At 36.5% G+C, this 21,610-nt stretch overlaps 1 protein-coding gene across 3 annotated transcripts in view; it reads left to right on the forward strand.

Annotated features, from left to right (window-relative positions):
- The window catches only part of TENM2 (teneurin transmembrane protein 2), a 1,165,071-nt gene that overhangs the window by 86,343 nt on the left and 1,057,118 nt on the right, over positions 1 to 21,610 (forward strand). For all 3 annotated transcript variants that reach the window (XM_057491503.1, XM_036884772.2, XM_036884776.2), the window contains exon 2: positions 573 to 686. The gene's annotated coding sequence lies outside the window, so the exon portion shown is untranslated. The remainder of the gene's footprint in view (positions 1 to 572; positions 687 to 21,610) is intronic.

Here is a 21,610-nt window from a genome sequence, read left to right on the forward strand (position 1 = left end):
GGTTATTTGCCCAAAGCAAGTTGCATTAGAGTCAGGTCCTTTCCTTATGTACACTATTCTCCCATATCTTTTGACCGTGGTACTGATTAGCAAGCACTGGAATTTAAAAGTTGGTAAAATTATGCTCAAATTATATGGGTAAGCAAACTGTGAATGTAAAGATGAAAAAAATCGTTTATAAATGTGAAGAGCAAACAAAATCTGTATATCGCTAGAAAGATGCCTTTAAACTATTTTTCCATTCTAATAGTGTGTATTTCAGTGGTTATATTGGAAATAGCATCACATTTGAAAGACAACAAATGGGTATGCTATCATGGTGATTTTGTATCTTAGTGATAATGGTGTGCCACAGCCAAAATACTGAGCAGATTAGAATGTTTTCTACCATATTTTACATTCCTTTGTTGAAAGATACTGTAAAGGGTAAGGTGTGCAATTTAGCTTACTTAGCTCCTATTTCCAACTTCCCTACACTTTGAAGATATATGTTACTTATTTGCATTTTTATTCTTTTTTGTTTTGTTTTATGTGCTCATTTGACTCTTATCTGTTCTCCTTTTTTTCAACAGTTACATTCAGCTTTTTATTGCCTAAGAAGTCTGGGGCTTGCTTCGTCACTTGGCTTTGCTGTGGAGCACTCCTGTAAAGCTAGCTGAATTGCACATCAAAGATCCACCCTTTTGGTGAGTGGAATCATAGCTACAATTTTGTGTTTTACGGCACCTCATGGTGTGTTTGCATTGTTGACCAAAGTGCTTTCATACAGAGCACAAAATAGGGCTTTTCCAGCTCTGTGCCAGAAAGCTGGCTTTTTTTCCCCTCCTTTTTTCCTTATGGACAAAAGTAATTTGTACTATCATTTTCTCTCTCTGAAATCTGCTATTGTCTCTCCCCATCCCAACCCAACTGAATGAGTTCACAGTTCTTCAGCCAAGCATCTGCTTCTTCTCTACCTGGATGTATCTCCCTCCAATGCCCCCTCTTCATTTCTTGGCCTCTCCAAATAATTTGGTCACCACACTTTCTTAATTTGTTATGTACACATGGAAATAAAAGGTGGTGGTTTTGATTAGCTGGACCACATAGCATCATCTCATAAAGTGTAAAGGCCTTTTAGATGGAAAAACTTGACCCCTTTGATCTGTGTAATGTGTTCATCTATGCAGGCCATAAGACAGTAAACGAAAAGGAAGGTAGGCAAGCCTTTCTTACATTTCTAGTAAAATCTTTTCTGCTTTTATTGCCCTGAACTGGCATCCTCAATATATTTCTGTGGCATTTAGCACTAGATATCAACTGTCTTCCTAAAGCTCTTTCTTAGGCCTCCTACATCTATTTTTCTCTAGTCTTTTTGCCTTTAAGATCTTGATTTTATGTTTTTACAAATCAAATCTTACCAAGATGATACACTTTGGAGTGAGACAAAGGGTTCTGTGGGGATAATACACTATGCAATTCTAATTTGGAGATAGGGCATCTGACTTAGTTAAACCATCAGTTACAGAATAATTTTAACAACTTGAGTACGCAGAGAGATATTATGGCCAAGAATAAGGTATGAGAGGAGACACAGTAGAGACTCAAAAGTGATTAACTGAGTGAATGGAAAAAGTATCTGGATTAAATCATTTTTTTTCTTCTTTCTTTGTTTTTTACTTCTAGCAGAAGTTTTTCTGGGAAAATGAGGCAGTAAGTAAAGAGTGGGTCTTAGGTGGCTGATGGAGTGGGAGTGGGTTTCAGAGAAGGCCAATGATGAGAAAATGTTCATGAAGAAGGTGTGCATAATATAGTAATCAGACAGCCTGGCTAGAACAGTCCATTTGGAAAGTATTTATGGAGGAGATAATATAATGCCTGAATGGGAATCTCATGATGCAGTAGTGACAATTAAAGTAGATGATGTAATAAGCTACTTCTCTGGTATTTGGATACATAGTCAGGGATAAGTAAATATTATCTACAGTTTGAGCTTCATTTTGCTGGTGGAGAAACCAAAGTCTAAGGAACATGTTTAAAATCTGCCTCTCTATGATGGCTAATTTTCCACATTTTTATTACTGTCCCCATATGTTTTCTGAGGTATGTGGTCTGAGCAGGGAGAATTTTCTATTAGAGTAGTAGGGCTTCATTTTGGGTTTTATTGTGCTTTGATTCTGACAAAGTCATTCAATTTTATAATGCTCTGTACACTTTAACTTTCTCTGAAGCAAAGCCGTTCCTAGCTTCTTGGCGGTCAGATCCAAGGGCAGCCATGCAAGGAAGGCTGAATCTTGTTCGAACACATCTCTGACTTCAAGGCTGCTCACGCCGACCAGGTGCCATTCTCTGTCTTAGAAAGTTGGGTCCATCTTTGCTTTTGCCCTTAAGGAAATATCAGCGAGTTCTTAGGAAATCCATTAGATATGTAGAATTGTTGATGTTGGAAGAAACGGGAGGGCATGTGTGGTGAGATGGACCGAAGGCTCTGGCATATCCTAGTCCAGCCTGTATGCCCTCTCTCAGAGCAAGTGACAGGTCCGAACACTGCAGAGTTAGACGAGGTGAGCTGGGAAGAGCAGGACCTGGAAGAATGGAGCCTGCCATGGAGAATGAGGCGTGTGTTTGGGATTCCTAGAGGATTTCTTGACCTTGCTAGATCCCACAGTTATCTCCTGTTTCTCTTTTTCTTGTTCATCATCTAGTGTAACCTTCTGACTCAGTTTTCTGGAAAAGATGGGCCTTTGGTACCTGGTGGTCAGGGAAACAGGAAGAGGAGAATAAGGAATAATAGCATGTTGGTGTGGGAAGGGAGAAAAGGCTACATGGTCTTAGGAACTTCCTTGGTAATAAAAGCAAATCTCCGAATTTTAGTGATCTGCCCAACATGCTGGCCTGAAAATTCGTTAAGTTTCTTAATGCTCTCATTAGGTTTTGCCGACCTTTCGTTAGGACAGTACTTTAGTAATACTGTTGCAAGCAAAAATGTTTGGAACTTGGCTAAATAAACAGCCAGTCAGTGAGCAGGGCGTGTTTTGCAGAAAACTACTCTCAGCTTTCAGAATTACATCCTCAATGTTAACTGTCTCGCATTATATTTTACATTCTGTTGAACCTCTTTTCAAGAAATACCTACCTACTTTAAAAAGAACTCTGCAAGGCTTCTGCCCTCTGTTGTTCATTTAGAGTGTCATTTTCAGGCCTAATAGAACAAATGAATGTAGCTTAATTAGGCAATAGGAGACTTTATAAACATAAGCCAGTGTTTGCCCAGGTTTTTAGTTTCTTCCCAGACCACCTCTGGCTTTTTCCTTTTCACTTAGGCTTATGCCTGAAGTTTTAAATACTACTCTCTCTGCTCATAAGAGGCAGTATCCTAAGGTATGCAGTTATTCTGGCCAGGGATCTACCTTAAATATTTCCATGTAATTTATTTTGCTCAACTGGAAGTAGTGTGTGAAATGTTTTTTACTCCATGTTGCACTGATAGAAAACACTAGATTTCAATGTAGATTCTTGTACCTCTAAGGCATATCTGCTTTCAACCAGAGTAAGATGAAATGCAAGATGTGATTCTGTCATCACTAAAAATATACTTTTGGGTTATTCTTCACTATTCAAAAAAATGAAGGTAAAAGAGTAACTTAAAATTCATAGAAAAAACTCTGGTACTTTGAAAGATTTCCTTTGATAAGGGCTAAGCAGAATCAATGCTTTTCAATTTCTCTTATTACTAAAATGAAACCCTGCTTTAGGTAGAAATTTTGGGAAAATCAGCAGACCTACATGAAGGCTGTGTTTTCAGCAACACATCCTGCAGTGGGTGAAGTGTGGATTTAGTTCCCTATCAGTAGAATACAAGTTGACATTTTTCACTTCCCTTCCCTTTAAAGAGTTCATAATAATCAGTATGTACTGAATATTTAAGGGGTCTAGTGTCTTTTAAAAAATTAGATTAACACTTTTTTCTCTGATTTAAAATTCACTTTTCTGTAAGAACTGGAAATATTAAGCACCATGCTGAAAGTATTACATTGAAATTTTTTTTCCCCTTTTCTTTTTTTGCCAGCATAGAAACACCCTTTAATACTCAACATCTAACCTTTAAGATGAGTGCATTTTGAGATTTTTTTTTCTATGCTACATGTCTGTATTGCCTCTTAACATTATGAGATTTACCACAGGTTTTCTTCAAGTATTTCACATTCTCTCACATGAAGTCATGTAATAGTACATATTTTGCAAAATATTCTCCAGGAAACATAAAGAATGAAATAGGGCTATGTTATCAGAAGTAATGTATGATGTGTGAGGTTTTACTACAATAATTATGAGAGGATAAACAATAGAAAGGAACAATTATTAAATATATGCCATGTAGACATATTAAAATTTTTCTAGCTAATTGTGCAAAAAAGGTGCTCTTTGATCCTAAAAACTGAGGTCCCAAGAGATTAAATGTCTTGCTTGAATTTGCACAGGTTAGAGGAAGAAAAATAATATTTTTTAGTTTAATTTCTTATTCCAGGTAGAGATCCAGTGAATGAACTTTTTTGGACAAGCAAAAATATGGGATTATTCTAAAGAAAACCTATGTTTATTCTGAAGTAAGATCTGATAAGCTATAATCTAGTAAATAAATAACAAAAATTTTAAACTTATGGATTGTTTTGCTTAAACTCCTGTTGTGTTATGCTGAATTGGGAATAGTATGCTTATCTTTGTTTGCCAGCTATCATTGGATATAGATTTTGGTTTTCAAGTCCCTGAGCATATAGATCAATAAGATATTTGTAACATGAATGAAGAAAAGTAATTATAAACTATTCAAATTTTAGTAGCTCATTTGGAAAGTTGAGAGAAAACATCTTAAAATGTCCTAGTTTACTATTCCAAGACAGTTATAAAAAGAAGAAAAATAGTCTGTTTAGGTTTGTTCTTTCATTAGAACTATGCAAACCAGAATGAACGAATAGAACAATTTGGGTAAAATTAAGTATTTTAAAATATAAGGTGTTAAGAAAATATAAGGAAAATAAATGATTATATTATGATGAGTCCAATTTGAAAACCAAAGATAAAAATATATTGTTAAAAGGTCAATTTAATATAAATTAAATAACATCACACATAATACACCTTATACAAACAATTATAGCTAGATGTTTGGATATTTTCTTGTGTGTGTGTGTGTGTGTGTGTGTGTGTGTTTGTCTGTCATATACATGCCATACCCAGGTCCATAGAAAACATGTTACAGATGTATGCATCTTAATATAGAATGTAAGAATAGAGGATCACAGTCATACAAAAACTTAAATATCAGGAATGTAGGGAACATAAATAAATACAGTTGATTCTTCTTATTCATGGTAGTTATGTTCTATAAAGTTGCCAGGAACACTTAACTAGTAAATACTGAACCAATGCTCCTAGGAGAAGTGACTGTTAGGTAAGTGGAAGCCTTAGGTCAAAATGTTTTCATCAGTCAATTGACATATCAATATATATATATTATTGTTTTATGTGTATTTCTGTTTAAAGACATCTTATTTAATATATATTGTCGATTCATTAACAATGAACTCATGGACAACAACCCTGTAATTCATATCTGAATGATGCTTTTCTAGCACGTGTATTTTCTCTGTAAGGCACGTCACAGCCTTCTTGTACTCACAATCACCACACAGCACTTCAGTACTGTGCTTGGGAGTCATTTTTAACAGCAAAGTCACCAAAAAAAAAAAAAAAAAAGAAGCAAAATAATGTAAAAAGTGGCACTAAATAGACAGTAAAAAGGACACTTGTCTTTAATATGAGTGCTGAAATAAGAAGGCAGAGTGTTGACTTATTCCATCTTAGTTGGGAATGTGTGCATTGCGTGACTCAAATTTTTCACTGTACATGAATGCAAAAGTGCCCATTCTGATTTGGGGTTTACAAGTAAAAGAAGCCAAAACTGGATAAACCTATGTTCAGTAATTAATGTTTCAGTATTCCCTCTTACTTGGAATTGATGTAGATATTCAATGAATATCCATCACTTAACTTCTCTTAGTATAACTTTAGGGTTTCAAATTACCAAAAAGATTTTGGAAACTATTTTTAAGTAAACACCATAAAGCATGATTGTTTTTGGAAAACTCATTTATGAACTTCTATCTTACTTAAATCTATTTACTTTACTTGTTCTTAACAATTATGTTTATATTACTTACAAAAATATGAGACACTAAGCCATTAACTATCATGTTATCTTTCTGCTGACAAATTCTATAACAGAGATAACATGAGCTTATTTGACTTCTAGTAAGCCTTAGTAGAATAAAAGTGTTATATTTAATGCTGGTAACTCTAAAGACACACCTATTTTAATTAAACCAACAGCATTAAACTAGCTTTTATTTACTAAAGATTATCCTAGATCACATGAACTTGCAGAACATTTCTATATAGCTTGTTTCTATATTTCTTAGAGAATATGTGATTTATAGAAATGCTTGTTTGTCTTTAAGCCAATTAAATAGAACTCTTTATGCATTAATTTTGACAATATCATCCAAAGGTAGGAAAAAATCACACATCTATAATGCATATACATAGACATACATAAGCATACAGAGAGATCTTATAGCTCCTGTTTTAAAATTTTGTCATGAGACAGACACAATAATGCAAAACTCACTAGTTCCTAAAAGAACAATTAGATCCAAGCTGTGTTTCTGACAGAATAAGTAAAGTTACCTGCTCAGATGGGTAAAGCTTTTACTAACATTTGTGAGAAAGACTTTAAAGTTTTTGATTTATCTGATTTGCAAATAGCTTCTACTTCTTCTCTCCCTCTCTCTCTCTCTGAAATAAGAAGGCAGAGTGTTGACTTATTCCATCTTAGCTGGGAATCTGTGCATAGCGTGACTCACATTTTTCACTCTGTGCATGATTAGAATTACCTTCCTAAAGTTTGCTTTCAAAGTGATGGGTCTGGTTTCCTGGAAGAGATCAGGTAGAATACTTACATCTCAAATGGACAGAGAAAGGATGGGGCTTTCTCCTTCTAGAAGGACTTTTATTCTCTAAATCCAGATGTTTTGCAGTATCTGCAAGTATTTGAGATGAATGGAGGAGGTTTTGGGATTAGTAAAAAGGATAGGTTGCCTTTGAAGTATTTTTAGAGCCACATTTCTGTTATTGTAAAGACTCAATTTGTAAGATAGGTACAGTTGTTTTTAATTCCTCAAAAGTTGGTTTGCAAACTGAATGACATCCAGAAGTGGACTCAGCCAACCAACTACATTATCCTCTGTTTGCTTCCTGTATCAGGGAGAAGATCTTCAGGTAAGACTGAAATCAAAAGATTCCTATGTTGTAGATTTAGAGCTGTGTTTCTTTGGAATGATTTAGCAAACCTTTCTACGATGGCTTCAGAATGCCTTTCTTTTCCTCTGGGTACATAGCTTCATTTTAGCTATAGGGAGAAGGCCTAAAAAACAAAATTCCTAACAGGCTGTGAATGAATATCAGCTTCCAGTTTGGCCAATACTTCTGATCATAGAGCTACTTAAAAAAAAAAACATTGAAATATCTTGTCCAGTTCCTGCCACAACAAACACTACATATTCCTAACACTATTGACAACACCCTGGGTACAAGAAAGGTCTCCAAATAGTATGCAAAAGATACAATCCTCCCATGAACTGCTCCCACTGATAACCAAAAGAAAAACTTAGACAATTCCCCTGAGAGTGGGTGTCTTGCCAATGGGTTTCAGCCCTGGGCAAGTTCACTATGGATTCAGTGAGACCAAGGAATGACAATGGAAGGTTCTTGGGGTGAAAGGGAAATGTGTCTGCATCCAACAATCTGCAGATCCATAATCCTCCTTTGTCTCTGCCTCCCCCAGAGCACCGGGCAGAGCTCTTTATATAGTGACTCAGTCAATAATAGCTTATTGCCTACAGGTGTGGAAGCAGTAGCCTACAAGCGGGCCAATTACCTCATCAAGTAGTTTAGATTCAGGTGAGGATCCTGGCCATAGGAACCTCAACTTTCCCCACAGTAGGCAACACCCTCAGTGGAGTGCAGCGCAAATTTCTGTCCATCCATATTTAGCCACAAATAAAGTACAATCCACATTTGTGTCAGGCCATATTTTTGGGGCCCCCAGTCTGATGGTTGCCAAGTCACAGTCTCATGACACAAGATGAGACCAATAAAACATAGCTGTCCCTGGGTAAAAAGGATAGGTTACAAAGTTACAAAACCTTTCTCTGATCAATATCCAATGTTTTTCATGTCGATCTGAATTTGGAAGGGACAGTATGAAATTTTACCTTCTTCTCTCCACCAACCACAACAGACTGTGAGCTGGGAGCTGAGTTTAAGTATTCTCACCCTTTGAAGGCTTCTGCCAGTTTTCTCAGGATGCTGTCTGCAGGTTCCAGGGAGAGTGGGGTGTCTCAGTGGGTCTTGGCCTGGTCACTAGAAACTGTAAAGGAGAAAAAACTAATTTCCCTCTACCCTTTACAGTGAGCATTTGACTGACACCCCTTTTTGTCTAGGGTTCCTTATAAATAGATAAGCATATCTAGGATGGTTTGAAGTTCTCCACTGGGGTCACTGTAATTCAAGATTATCTTTGGTAAGTTTACTTAGTTGTTCAGCCTAAAAAATTTTTTATTTACCTAAGGCCTCACCTGTGTAATTCAGACCCAGCACGATCTTGGATCTGGTCTGGTTTCTAAGGCACATCCAGTCTGGCCTTGAATCCAGTCCAGTTTGTCAGTCTGACCCAGTGTGACCCTAGATCCAGTCCTATTTCTAAATAGGACCCAGTTTGACCCTGGATCCGGTCAGACCCAGTCAGACCCAGTCCAACTCTGGCTGGTTCCTGGAACCAGTCTGGAGGGAGAAATGCACAAATAAACTCTGAAAGCTCGTACTGTAAAACCTGCAGAGGCAGGATCCAGGATCCAGAGGGACTTGACCACTACCTCTTGAGGCCGCGAGAAAGCAGCGCGCTCAAGGGGCTGAACAGGTACCTCTGCGTGGTCGGTGTTTCCCTGCTCCGGAGAACTGTGGCGGATCTCCTTTGTGCTGAGGGTCTCCTTTGGTTCCTTTTCTGACAACAGAACTATTAAAAGGTAAACTGAGGCATATTAAAAAGTTTATTTGATTAAAATTCATTAGAATCAGGCAGAGCCAAACCAGAAGTATCTATGGGGAGCTTGGAGAGAGACTTCTACCGAGAAATCAGAAGCAAAGTAAAGAAATCACTGATTGGCTGCAACTGAAAGCCTAGTTGGCTGTGATTGGTTTTGGTTTTGTAGCATTTTGGTTTTGTAACTTTGAGTAATTTACAAGCTCAGACTTTAATATGCTTAGGTAGATGGCCATGGCTTTAGAACCACATCATTCTAATGGCCTCCTTGGTTAATTAACAGTGGCTGTCTTCCGTAAACACAGTTCTTTCATTTGGAAGTCATTTTTGTTAAGTTGCACTCACAGAAGATAGAGTGTCTGGAGCACTGGTGTTCTCTGTTCATGATTAAGCAACATGTTTTAAGATGTCTACAAAGTATAAAATACCAGCATTGGCCATCTAGGCAAATTGTGAAAGATTAAAAACAAAATCATTGCCCTTGGTATTGGTAAAAATGTGGTTCAGGTCTGAGGAGAGTCACTAATCAGTAATTGTGGGAGTGAATAGTGCTGAGGATTTTAAACAGCTTATGACTTTTGACCCATTTAACATTTTATACTAAGAATCATCATTGGACAGAAAGATAAATCTGAAAGGATATTACCTAATCAGTTATTTACACTAAGGGCAATTTGAAAATACCCTAAATGTCTACCAATAACAATTTGACTAAATAAAAGCATCAAAATATTTAAGTACTATATACCTCAGATAAATTTATCTTTTAAAGAATACATATAAAAATATGCTAATACTATTTATCTTTTTAAAAAGCATATATAGCCTGGTCCTAGTATACTGATTTTTTACATGTACCAAAGAACATTAAGAAAACATGAGAGGAATATATGAAGAAATGTTAATAGTGGTTATTTCTGGGAAGAGAGATAATGGATTATTTGTATTTTCTTATTTGTGTTTTCTTCTCTATATTTTTCTAACTTTCTACCATAATTTTATGTTACTCATATAATTAGAAAATAAGTAAGGGAGAAGATAACTGAGCACATGTCAGTATGTGATACTCTTTTAGGCAGTTTGAGAAGTCTTGGATGTTAAGCCATCTCACTCTTACCAAAAATGTAAATATCTTGTCTTTTATGAGGATTTAATATCCTCCAGCAGAAGGTGGTACTGTCCTTATCAACTCTCATAGACTGCCAACATAAAGAGGAAAATATTGTCCTGATAAAACAAAAGACACTAATGTTTTTTCCACTATTACTTAGATCAGAATCACCTTCATAGGTTCCATTGTCATAACCTTTATCATTTCATATAATTTAAAAATTCACTAAATGTTCTTTGCCTTTTAGGAAAATATAATGTGTTGAATAATACGTGGTTAAAAAAAGTTTTTAAGTTTTTCTTTCTAAATGTTTCAGTTACATTGGAAGAACAAGTTGGTTCTTTTAAAAAACTGGAAGAAGCTATAGGGAATTTAGAGGAGAGAGTTACCATTGTAGGGGCAGAACAGCTAAGGGAAAGCCTCAGAGAACAGATGGAACAGAATGAGGCATCGATGATGGCCAGGGATTTGATAAGCACACTGCAGAGTCACAATGAGGACTGGCTTACTGCTACATACCAACTACTGGGCTAGACTTTCACTGCAACCACTTCAAAACATTTGCCACAATGTTTGCAGGAGTTGATATCATCTCATTTTACAGATAAGGAAAGTGAGACTCAGAGATATGAAACATCCTTCCCTAGGTTAAAGAGCTAATAAATGGCCGCAGAAGGATTCAAATACCACTCTTGGAAACCTCTTTTTTCTTCCTCCTTTCTGACTCCTTATGCCAGGCACCTAATATTATTTGATAATCACTTCTTAATGACTTGGTTTCTCTTGCAAAAAGGGTGTTAACATGGTTTGCCCAGGACTCAAGTAAATGGTAAAGCTGGGAACAAGGTCTGTTTGATTTAGAGTGGAGGTTTGGTAAGTAACTGCTCTTAAACTTGACAGTTGAGTGTGTGAGCTTAACGTTTTCGGGCTGTTGGTTCCCACGTGGGAAAGTGCTTTCCTCGCAGGTTATTGGGAAAGGTTCCTTATAATGTGTGAAAGTGCATAAACAGGCGGGGCATATAGTAAGCACTCTATTATTATTTTTGTTTTTCCAACTACTATTATTATTACTATTAGCATTTGTGGTAGCAACATCATTATTATTGCTATTACTATAGTATTGTCACCAAAAAGGCAAAATAAATATCACCAGTGGTACAAAGGGACATTTAAGTGATTAATGTGAAACAGTGAGACAGAACAGTAAGAACTTCCTTCCACTTCAAAAATGAAAAGATTTTTTTCATTTTTTAAAGAAATTATTTAAAGAAGAGCATCTCAGTTTGCATCTGTGACCTTAACAACTCTCTTAAACTTGCTAATTCTTCTAATTTAGGACAAAGGTAGTGGGCTTGGACTAAGAGCTTTCACTAGCCATAAGTATCTAGTTTGAAATCAGGAGCATTTTAAAAATTAAATTTATTTTTACAGCTACCTTCTATTCATAGCAAATAATGTTTTTTTATGTTTGTCTTTATTATAGTTGAATTTTGAAATAGTGTGCTTAAGAAACAAAAATTCATCAAGGTAAATGAAAATATTAAGAAATAACACTGATAGTGTGAGGTGGTGGCCAGTGGGAAGGTAGTGATGGAAACACGGTAGGAAATATTATACTCTAGGGGGCTGGCCACAGCTGGAGGGAGCAAACGCTAGGGAGCAACCACTGCAGCCAGAACAGAGGCTTTACGTAGAGAGTGAGTGGAAGAGCTTGGGAGGGCTCTCATTTTTCTCATTTCATTATGCAGTGGTAAAAACACGAGCCTGTGGGGAAGCAGGGGTCTGTAGGTAATCACTGGAGAATCTCTTCTCTAAGCTGTGGCATTCAGGTGAGTGCCAGCAGTGGCCACTTCTCTTCGTGACTTAAATTCAAGAAATCTTTTTTGAGTAGCCGGTTTTATTGGGGACTTCTACCTTATGAATCTAAGCTCCTGGAGGGCACTAACTGTGTCTGACTTCCTTATTACTAGATCTTCAGTGCCTGACCAACTTCTTGGGATGTAACAGGTACTCAATAAATATTTTCTAAGTGAATGAGTTGATTCTGTCCGCTGAGAGTCTTTTAGTGAGTTCATTTTATAGTTATGTGATTACATCTAAGAACTTTGACATGATTGGAATAGAGAGAAAAAGTGACTCAACTCAAAATTTAATACCTGTATGACCTTCAATGAGGTCACCAGTGTCACCGTAGAGGTGTGCTGGAAACCCATCATTATCAGGTAAAATGTTGGCAGCGCTAATTGAGATATAGTAATTAGATTCAGAAGGCCCAAAGCACACATAAATATCACTCCTGGGACTGCAGTAGGGGCTTCAGAAGAGGAAGTGTGACTGACCACTGAGCTTCCTTAAAGAAGCACATCAGTTCTAATCCTCAGGCGTTTGCATGGATTAACAGCAGTGGGGTGGAAAGTGTGTCCGTAGGGTCACAGAGAACAAAGACATTGTGCTCTCGCTTAGAGACATTGCTATTTTAACAGGACACAAGCAGGATGATTCATGAGACAAATAATTCTATATTAGACTGTGTGTGTGTGTGTGTGTGTTCAAAGTTCAGGTTGTCAAGGGAAATTCTTTCAGAAAAGCTACCCGAAGGCACTAGTCTATCCCTCTAGAACTTCCTCCTTACCTAAATCACACACTGAAGGCCATCAGTTTAGAGGAGAATGTGAAATTAGCCATTTATAGGGTCATTATGCTTTTGGTGTGCTTCTTAATTCAGGCGTAAGAAATGGTAGTGATATTTTTTGGGAGGCAGAGAAAGGTTAGAGATATTTTGCAATAAGAGATGCCATTCACACTTTCCCAAATTCATTGAACATTGGTGTGTTCCAACTACTTGTCAAACAAAACCCTTCTGCCTGTGCCGACTAGTATTTTGAAGGTGTATCTATATAATAGCCAGGATTTTTCCTCAAACTAACTACCCGTACACTCCAAGTTGTGGGATTGCATTGGAGAGGCATTTTAGTTCTTTACGTACATAAAACAGACTGGGAATTTTCCTAAAATGTAGATATATTTTAGACCAAATGTTGAAATTCAGTAACAACAACAATAATAATAAATTCTGGAACTTAATAATAGCTAACATATGGAGACCATATAACATCATGGACTAGCTCTGTGAAGGACTAAACATACATTATCTCATCTGATTCCCACAACACTCCTTGGAACACTCCAGACTCATGCCTTCTGCATTTCCTAAAACTTCTATTAGTCATTCGGACTTCCCTGAATTTGTTTTCTTTTCTTTTTCTTTTTAGCTTTTATCTCCTAAGCTGGACCCAGCATTGAAATAGCAATTATTTCACAGTATATTCAAGGTGGCACATTTGTTTACTATGAAAGACACAAATGTGCTTGATCTATTGTGTCAGTATCAGAACCCGAGCTAATACTATGTATTATGCATGGTAACTTGCTCAATAAATGATACTCAGTGAATGTCTTAATTAGACATTCTTGGGGAAAAAAAAGTATAACATACACATTTTTGTTGTCTGAGGTTCTTACAGCATCACCTACAACTTATTTAAAATAATGACCCTAGTAAATGGTTTACCTGACTCAAATATGATAGAATTATTTATTATCAGTGTATCAATTCCAGATTATGAACTCCAAATTGCTCTTTTGTATCCCTGAAGGTGACCTAGTGATAAAGAATTCCCCGACCTTGGGGTTACTTAAAGAAACAATTTAAAGGCAAGACACAGCAGCATTCAAGACAAGCTCAACATAAATCTGAATGTGCTTCAAAGAGGGGGTAGTTGTCGCCATGGTGATTTTATTCTTTCCTAGACTGAGCTCAAAATGAAAGGGGAGGTGTTTTCAAAGCAAAAATGCTGAAATAGGTGAATCAAAAATCTGGATGCATTTTCTAGCTGTTAGAAATATGGTGCTGAGTTTGAAGTTTGGAGCCTCTATTTGGGATCAGATATCAATCAAGATAATGATTATTAGTAGCCTGAGAGACCACCCCTCTACTGTTAAAATATTTGTAGATAATCAGAAAGCATCTTATTATCAGTGTTGTGCTAAAAAGCATTATACTCACACTGCTCTTTCTTCAACAAACGTTATTGAATGTTTACTGTTCCCAATCAATGTGCAAATGCTTTGCTTGTGTTATTTCATTTAATACTTAAGAAAAAACCCTATGAGATAGATACATGATTACATGATTATTCCCACTTTAAAGATACAGAACCTAGTGCAAAGGAGACACAAGTTCTTTTGACTTTTGGTTTGGATCTGATTTTAATCTTTTGTTTTCAATGATGTATCCTTATAAAAAATCAGATTTCAAAGCGCAGTCCTCATGGGGCTTGCATTCTTGCCGTTTGCTTTGGTCACACAGCTCATAAATGGCAGACTTATATAAGAGTCCATCCGGGTTCAAATTCAAAACCCTCTATTATAAACAGCTAGGTTTTGAGTATCAAAGCATATGTAAATGTTATATGATGTTAGAAGGTTTGCTTAAGATTGGCCAAACTTACAGGTCAGATTTTTAAATGATGCAGGTAGAATGCTGACATGAATCTGGAGTGTTCACAGCTCTCGGTGCTTTTGTGCCATATTATGAGAATTTCAGGAATAAACTGCCAAAGATGTAACTTCTTTCCCATCACATATTACCCAGAAGCGTCTCTGGACTTCTGGCAATTCCTATCAGCCACAACCGAAGGATGATTCTCTTCCAGTTGGGAAGGGTCCTCTCTTAAATTTGAGCATATGAAGCAGAGATTTATCAAAACCTACCCTGGCTGCCATTGTGGTGACAGATGTCCCAGCTAGACCTCCCTCAAACAATCCTGGAATACTCTTTGGAATTCTGCATGTGCCAGTAGTCATTTTTAAACACCACAATTTTTTGCTTATGCTCTCCCTCTAGCATTCCATGTGACCTTCTTCAGCTAATTCTTTCCTCTGATAGTGTGATTTCTGACTTTCAAAATTGTGGGAACAATTCTTTCCTGTTAGAGAATTCACTGGGACTCTGGCAAGATGCATAGCTTGGTAAATGCTATCAGCACTGGGGGTGGCTTGACCTTTTTTCTCATGGCCCACAAAGTCATAATGTTTTTCACCTTCTAACCAAAAGTCAAAAGAACCTTCCTTTGTCTCCTTCACAAATACTTTGGGGAATTCCTAGCCAGTATTTTCATTTCCTTGGAGGAAATGCATAGGAGCCAGCTGCTAAGTGCTGGTGTTTGCATGCACCTGTTTGTTTATTTTTTTAAATGTAATTGGGAATATGCCTAGAAGCATGAGTCTGTTTTCTAGTGCACTCTAAGCAGATTTGGGCACACAGAAGACAATCACAGCCTTGTATTGTGCATTTATTGCATGTACAGTTCTCTACCTGGCATTTTGCAAATAATAATGCCTAGAACACAAACTTTAAATGGGAAAATGATATATTATTTGAGTAATAGGAGTATGAATGAAAAAACAACATAGTAATCATAACTCCTAATAAATCAAAGCTCTTCATTAGTGGCTTTTACTACTGGCTGCACAATAATATCTTCTAGGAAACTTTGAAACACACACAGAGCCCTGACATCACCTTTAGTGATTATGATTTCAACAGTCTGGGGCGTGGCCCACATATCCATGTTTTGCAAAAGCTATGCAGGTAATAATGTCTAATTGGGCCAGGGAACCATCTCAATGTCTACATTTCCCACTTTATCTCTAGGCTCTGCCCCCATGCTCCGAACTGCAGTCAACTGTTCCGCTTTCTGTTTGAGCATATAAAGCTCCTTCCTCCCTTAGAATCCTTCCTCTGTCTTTTCCCTCCTAAGAAATGTTTATTCCCTAGAACTTGACGTGGCCACTCACTTTGTGCCCATTAGCTCTCAGCTCACATGTCACCTTACTGGAACATATCTGAGCAGGACCTTCCTAAGCTGTGCAGCGCATCATGAGGGCGGCCATAACCAGGGGCGCGGCTCTTCCTGACTCTGAGCACTCTCACCAGTTCCTCTCAGATCAACTTGTTTTATTTTTTCTTTTCCAGGTTACTAACTAGAACCAATCTGTTAACTTGTTAATGTTTTATTTTTGATCTCCTACCATTAAAACATAGGGACCAAGAGAGCAGGGACTTTCTTTGACTTGTTCAGTGTTGTATTTCTGGTATCTAGAATAGTACCTTGCATACAGTAGGCACCCTGTAAATCTTTGTTAAATGGATGTTCTGTGTGTGGTACATGAAGCTGAGAATCTCTGCTATAAGGCAGTAAAGTAGTCAGTGTTCACCAGGAAATCCTAATAGCCAAGGTGAGGTTCCAAGTCCATTTCAAATAAAGAAAGGGTGGGCTTGGGCTTTGACAAGATGTTGGGAGGATGTTCTTTGTTAAGGACAGAAGTATCTCTTTAGAGCTGGAGCAAGTCATGCTCAGAGTAGAGTGAGCTAGTTAGCTTGGCTGGGATGAACAAGCTTTGATTAAAATTAATCCAATCTTGTGATATAATGAAATCATCCAGTGAAAATAGTATTTGGAAATGGATCATAATTGGTATCTAATGCAAATGTCTCTAAATAATAAGATCATAGCTGTCATGGAGCACATGTGGTGTCTCCACTTCTCATGAACAACTTTGAAAGCTGTATCTTGATTTTAAAATAATATTCTCAGAAAACTGTGGAACAACTAATAATGACTACGCTTTAGTGAGTGTCTCTTCAGTGCTGGACATTAGACCAAATACTTACATACATTATGTCATTTTAATCCTCACAGCCAACATAAGAGGTGGTTAATATCCACAGTTCACCACTGACAAAGCTGATGTAGAAAAAGTCAAGCAGTTGACTAAAGCCTACCTCAGGTCAGTGGTTGCAATGTGATTTGAGCCCAGAATCTTGAACCCCAAGCTGCTGTATTCACCCAAAATGCTGCATGGCTCGATTTGGACCCAGTTTCATGCAGGGTGAACCTGTTAATTGTCTGTCTTCCACACTAATTGCATCTCACCAAATTAGCATTTTAATAAAAAGTACAGAAAGTCTTCAAATGACAATTTCTTACAAACTTTTGAAGTCCATTATTTGGAGCTTATGTAAACTTTCACAAAAGAATACTATGAATAGTGCTCAGGTCCCCAGGTCACAGAAGCCAAACATTATCATTCTGAACATTTTCTTAAATAAGGAAAAGAAGGTACTTTTATTTTACATGTTGTTTTACATTCCATGGGTAATTTTAAATTATGACAATAGCATATAACACTTAAAAATAGACAAAATAGTTTGCCTATGTTTTAATATAGTGTTTAGTATGTTTTAATATACTATGCCTTAATGTAATATTTAAGTAAAATAGATCCCCAAAGTGCCCATTTCATAGTTTATCATTAAATTGAATGCTAATGCCCAGAACTGGTTTAATTAGAACAGGTAAAAAAGATGTTTGGGTGATTTTGTATCGTTGCAAAGAAGATTACAGGCTCTTTCAAAAAATGTAAGTGGATTGCAAATGTTATATTACATGTGATTTCATTTCAAACTGGATCATTTTTTCTTTTTGTGTGACCGTATCATTCCTTTTAAAGTGTGCTGATATAAGGAGTAGGATGGTGGCAGGGCTTGAACTGGATGTGCATATCCAAGATATATGCAAATGCAAATGCATTAGGTATATTATTGAGCACCCAGAATTAAAGATAGATGGGGAAGGGACGAGCATGGAGATTTTAAAGAGGATATATTATTTGGGTTCTGCCTACTTCTGCTCTTGGCCTGGATTGCTTCCCTTTTTTTTAAGAGGATAGAGTACTACTGGCCAAGGGGCTGCAGTTAAGATTGGAGCCGGGTGAGGAGAGGGCATGAGCCTGAAGAACTCAGCAGGCAGGGACTGTCTGCAGGGCCTCCGTGTTTTTAACTCAGGGGAGGGGCTGCTTTCTCTTTAGTTATAAAGGATTGACAGATTACACACAAAGGTAATTCCTGTTGCATTCGGGTGCCAGCACAAAGAAAATACCAGTTTCAGATAATGAGCCTCAATTGATATTGAGTGCACAGGTGGGCCTCTTTTTCTTTTCTTGTTTTTTTTTAATGATTTATTACTGTCAGAGAAAGGTAATAAACTATTCTAGTGTATTTCCTTAAAAAAAGTGGAGCTACTGCTGGTTTGTTTTTAAAACAAATAGTTAATTCAAACCTAACAGAATTCTCCTTTTAAAAAAAAAAAAGATGGTAGTTGCTTATTTACTTCGTTTCAAAGGTTTTTTTTTAAATTCAGTCTCCCTAGCAACAGAGACATCTGTCTCTATTCTCTTAGTCATTAAAGCCAAAGAAAGTAGCTGCTTCAAAAATAATAAAGGCAATTTCTATGAATTGGGTAACTGTTAATTGTTGCCAAGAAATCTTAGTGAGATAATGAGGCATACAGCAATTGACAAAGATCTTTTCATTGACGTATGAGCTTCTAGCTAGCCCATGGTGGTTAGCTAATATATACAGTACCATCGATGAGGTATTGTGTGATTTGCTGTGTAACACAAATAGAAAAGTGATCTTTACTCTTTCTAATTTCTTTCAGAAGTATGCCTTGCTGTGATTTTTCTGATTGCTTAGTAACTAATCATACGTCGGGATTCCAGGGGATATTTTTGCCCATTACATTTCATGAAAGTGGAAAGGTTTGAAGCATTCACAATGGAGATCAATGCAACAAATAGTAAAGTAGTTGTTGGTGGTGTTAAAACACAATATACTCCTTATTTGAGTTGTAGATTCTGCAAAACCATTCTAGTGAAAATACTTAAAATTGCACTTGATTCTAAAATATATATTGGCATTTGTGCTAAAACTGTTTGCAGGCCCCTTATAATGAAGCCCCAATCACCGTCTACAATAGCTTCACTAATAAACACAAAACAGTTTGTCAACGCTTTCTGCTTTCCCAGCAGCGAGGGAAGCAAATTATATTAAGTCAGTATTTTTTAATGATTGGCCCTGTGTTTGGCACATGCCTGGCTGTATGTGAAACTACTGTTAAATGGGTAGTAACATAAAGAGAAACCAAGCATATAGAAACAGCTTTTTGTGATTTTTTTTTTCCTTTAAATCAGGAAATATGCCGCTGATAACCAGATGTGGAATAGCTCATCTCATTATTGGCCCCATAAGCCTATTTTAGTTTCTGAAAAGGGGGTGGGGGAATGATTACAAATGGGAAGCATTAAAAAAATGCTGAATCTAGTTTCAAAATTAGGATGTTTATAAAATTTAGATATGCATGTATAACTACCAAGGAAAATATAACAGGTATTAAATGTATATCAATTATAGTCAAAATTTGAATAAGAATTTTGCTTCTATTACAGCATGTTGTGATATACTTATAGTGCAGATAAGAAACAGAGGAACTAAAACATGTTTTTAATCTCACAATGACATTTGTTTCATGTCCAACTTTAGGTATACATAGTTCGATACATCATACAAGTAATGAAGACATTGCTAGTTGGAAATTGGCTGAGATCTTAAAATAAAAATATAGACATAGTTAAGCAAGTCTTTTCAGTTTAGAGAATTTTTTGTAATTTGTGAAGTACTTTCTTTAAAAAAAATCCTCTAAATGCAGATATTTCTAGTAAATGCTTATGAATATAAATGAATAAAAGACATCATCTTCTATAAATTATAGTTTTTGTCTGCATAATTTCACACTGTTAAGGTGACAAACTGTTAATTTCCTTTCAAGATGCCTCTAATATAATGAAAGTAGAAAGAATTTTTCCAACAACCAAGTAGAAATAGACTTGAATAGCTGTTGGTGACTTTTTATCGAAAGTTTAAAAAATTCAGTGTAAAGAAAATCTTGGCACTTGATGTAGCATTTATAACATACTCTGGAGGATCTCAAAGTTATGGTACTGGCTTTGTTGATCAGGTTTTACCATATTGTCTATCAGCATGCCATTTAACAGCAGGTGGAGGCCTTGAAATGAATATTTGTTTCAAACAGGGGCCATATATAGGATTTATCTCTTACTCTAGCTAAGGGATTGGCAAATTGTGGCCTGTGGACCAAATTTGAACCACTGCCTGTTTTCATATGCTCCGTGAGCTAAGAATTATTTTTATCTTTTTATATGATTGGGGAAAAAAATCAAAGAATAAAAATGTTTTGTAACATGTGACAATTACATAAAATTAAAATTTCAGTATCCAGAAATGAGATTTTATTGGAATAAGCTCACCTGCTGGTTTATATAAGGTCTATGGGTGCTTTAATGCTACAGTGGCAGTTTAGTTGTGACAGAGATGGCCTAGGCCACAAAGACTAAAATATTTACTATCTGGATCTTGCCAGAAAAAAGTTTTCTGACATCTGCTCTAGATTTAGGTTATTGTGTCAGAGTGAATTTTTAAAAGTGTGATTAATATATTCTAATAGCTAATAAATGCTGTCGGCATTTAAGAGAACCTTGTTGTGCCAGGGATTATGCTAAATATTTTAGCATATATCTATTACAGATCATCCACTTGAATTCTGACAACAGCTCTATGAGGTGGGTACTGTAGTCATGCCCATTTTATAGATGAGAAAACAAACTAGAGAAAAGATTTGTCCAAAGCCACACAAAAAAGAAGTGGTGGAGCTAGGACTTGGAACTAGATTTTGCTGAGGACAAAATGCTATATTTTAACAACTGCACCATAGTCATTCTGAAAATTAAAGTAAAAGACAATAAACACTTCACTAGAAAAACAAGGAAATGAGCAGAAATTTACTCAGTGAAGAAATACAAATGCCTTCTTTCCCACACACTTCCGTTAATTTGGGGATAAAGGTGAGAGAAATTACTGAAGCCTGTTTTAGCTTTCTGACTGCAAATCTGAGCTTTGGATATTTTTCCACCTCCAACCATGGTTAATGATTCTGTGGCGACTCTGGAGTGTCTAAGGCACCACCTTCCCATCACCACCCTTGCATGTTCACCGGCCCGAGTGTCACTGTGCTAGCTAGGATAGACGGGAGAACGGCATTTCTCTAGTGGACTCTCTGTGAAAGACAGTTCATTGGGAAAAACAAAAAACTGTCTTGACAAGGAGAAAGAGTGTTCCAGGTGGGTCTGGGACATGATTCTGTAGATCACTAATGCACGATTATATATAATATGTCCTATGTACTATAATAATATAATGTACTTGCTTATATGCATGTGCTAGATCATTAATGCACTATTATACATAATATGTCCTATGTACTATAATAATATAATGTACTTGCTTATATGCATGTGCTAGATCATTAATGCACGATTATACATAATATGTCCTATGTACTATAATAATATAATGTACTTGCTTATATGCATGGGCTAAA

The sequence above is a fragment of the Manis pentadactyla genome, chromosome 2 (genome assembly GCF_030020395.1).
Source record: "Manis pentadactyla isolate mManPen7 chromosome 2, mManPen7.hap1, whole genome shotgun sequence".
NCBI lineage: Eukaryota > Metazoa > Chordata > Mammalia > Pholidota > Manidae > Manis > Manis pentadactyla.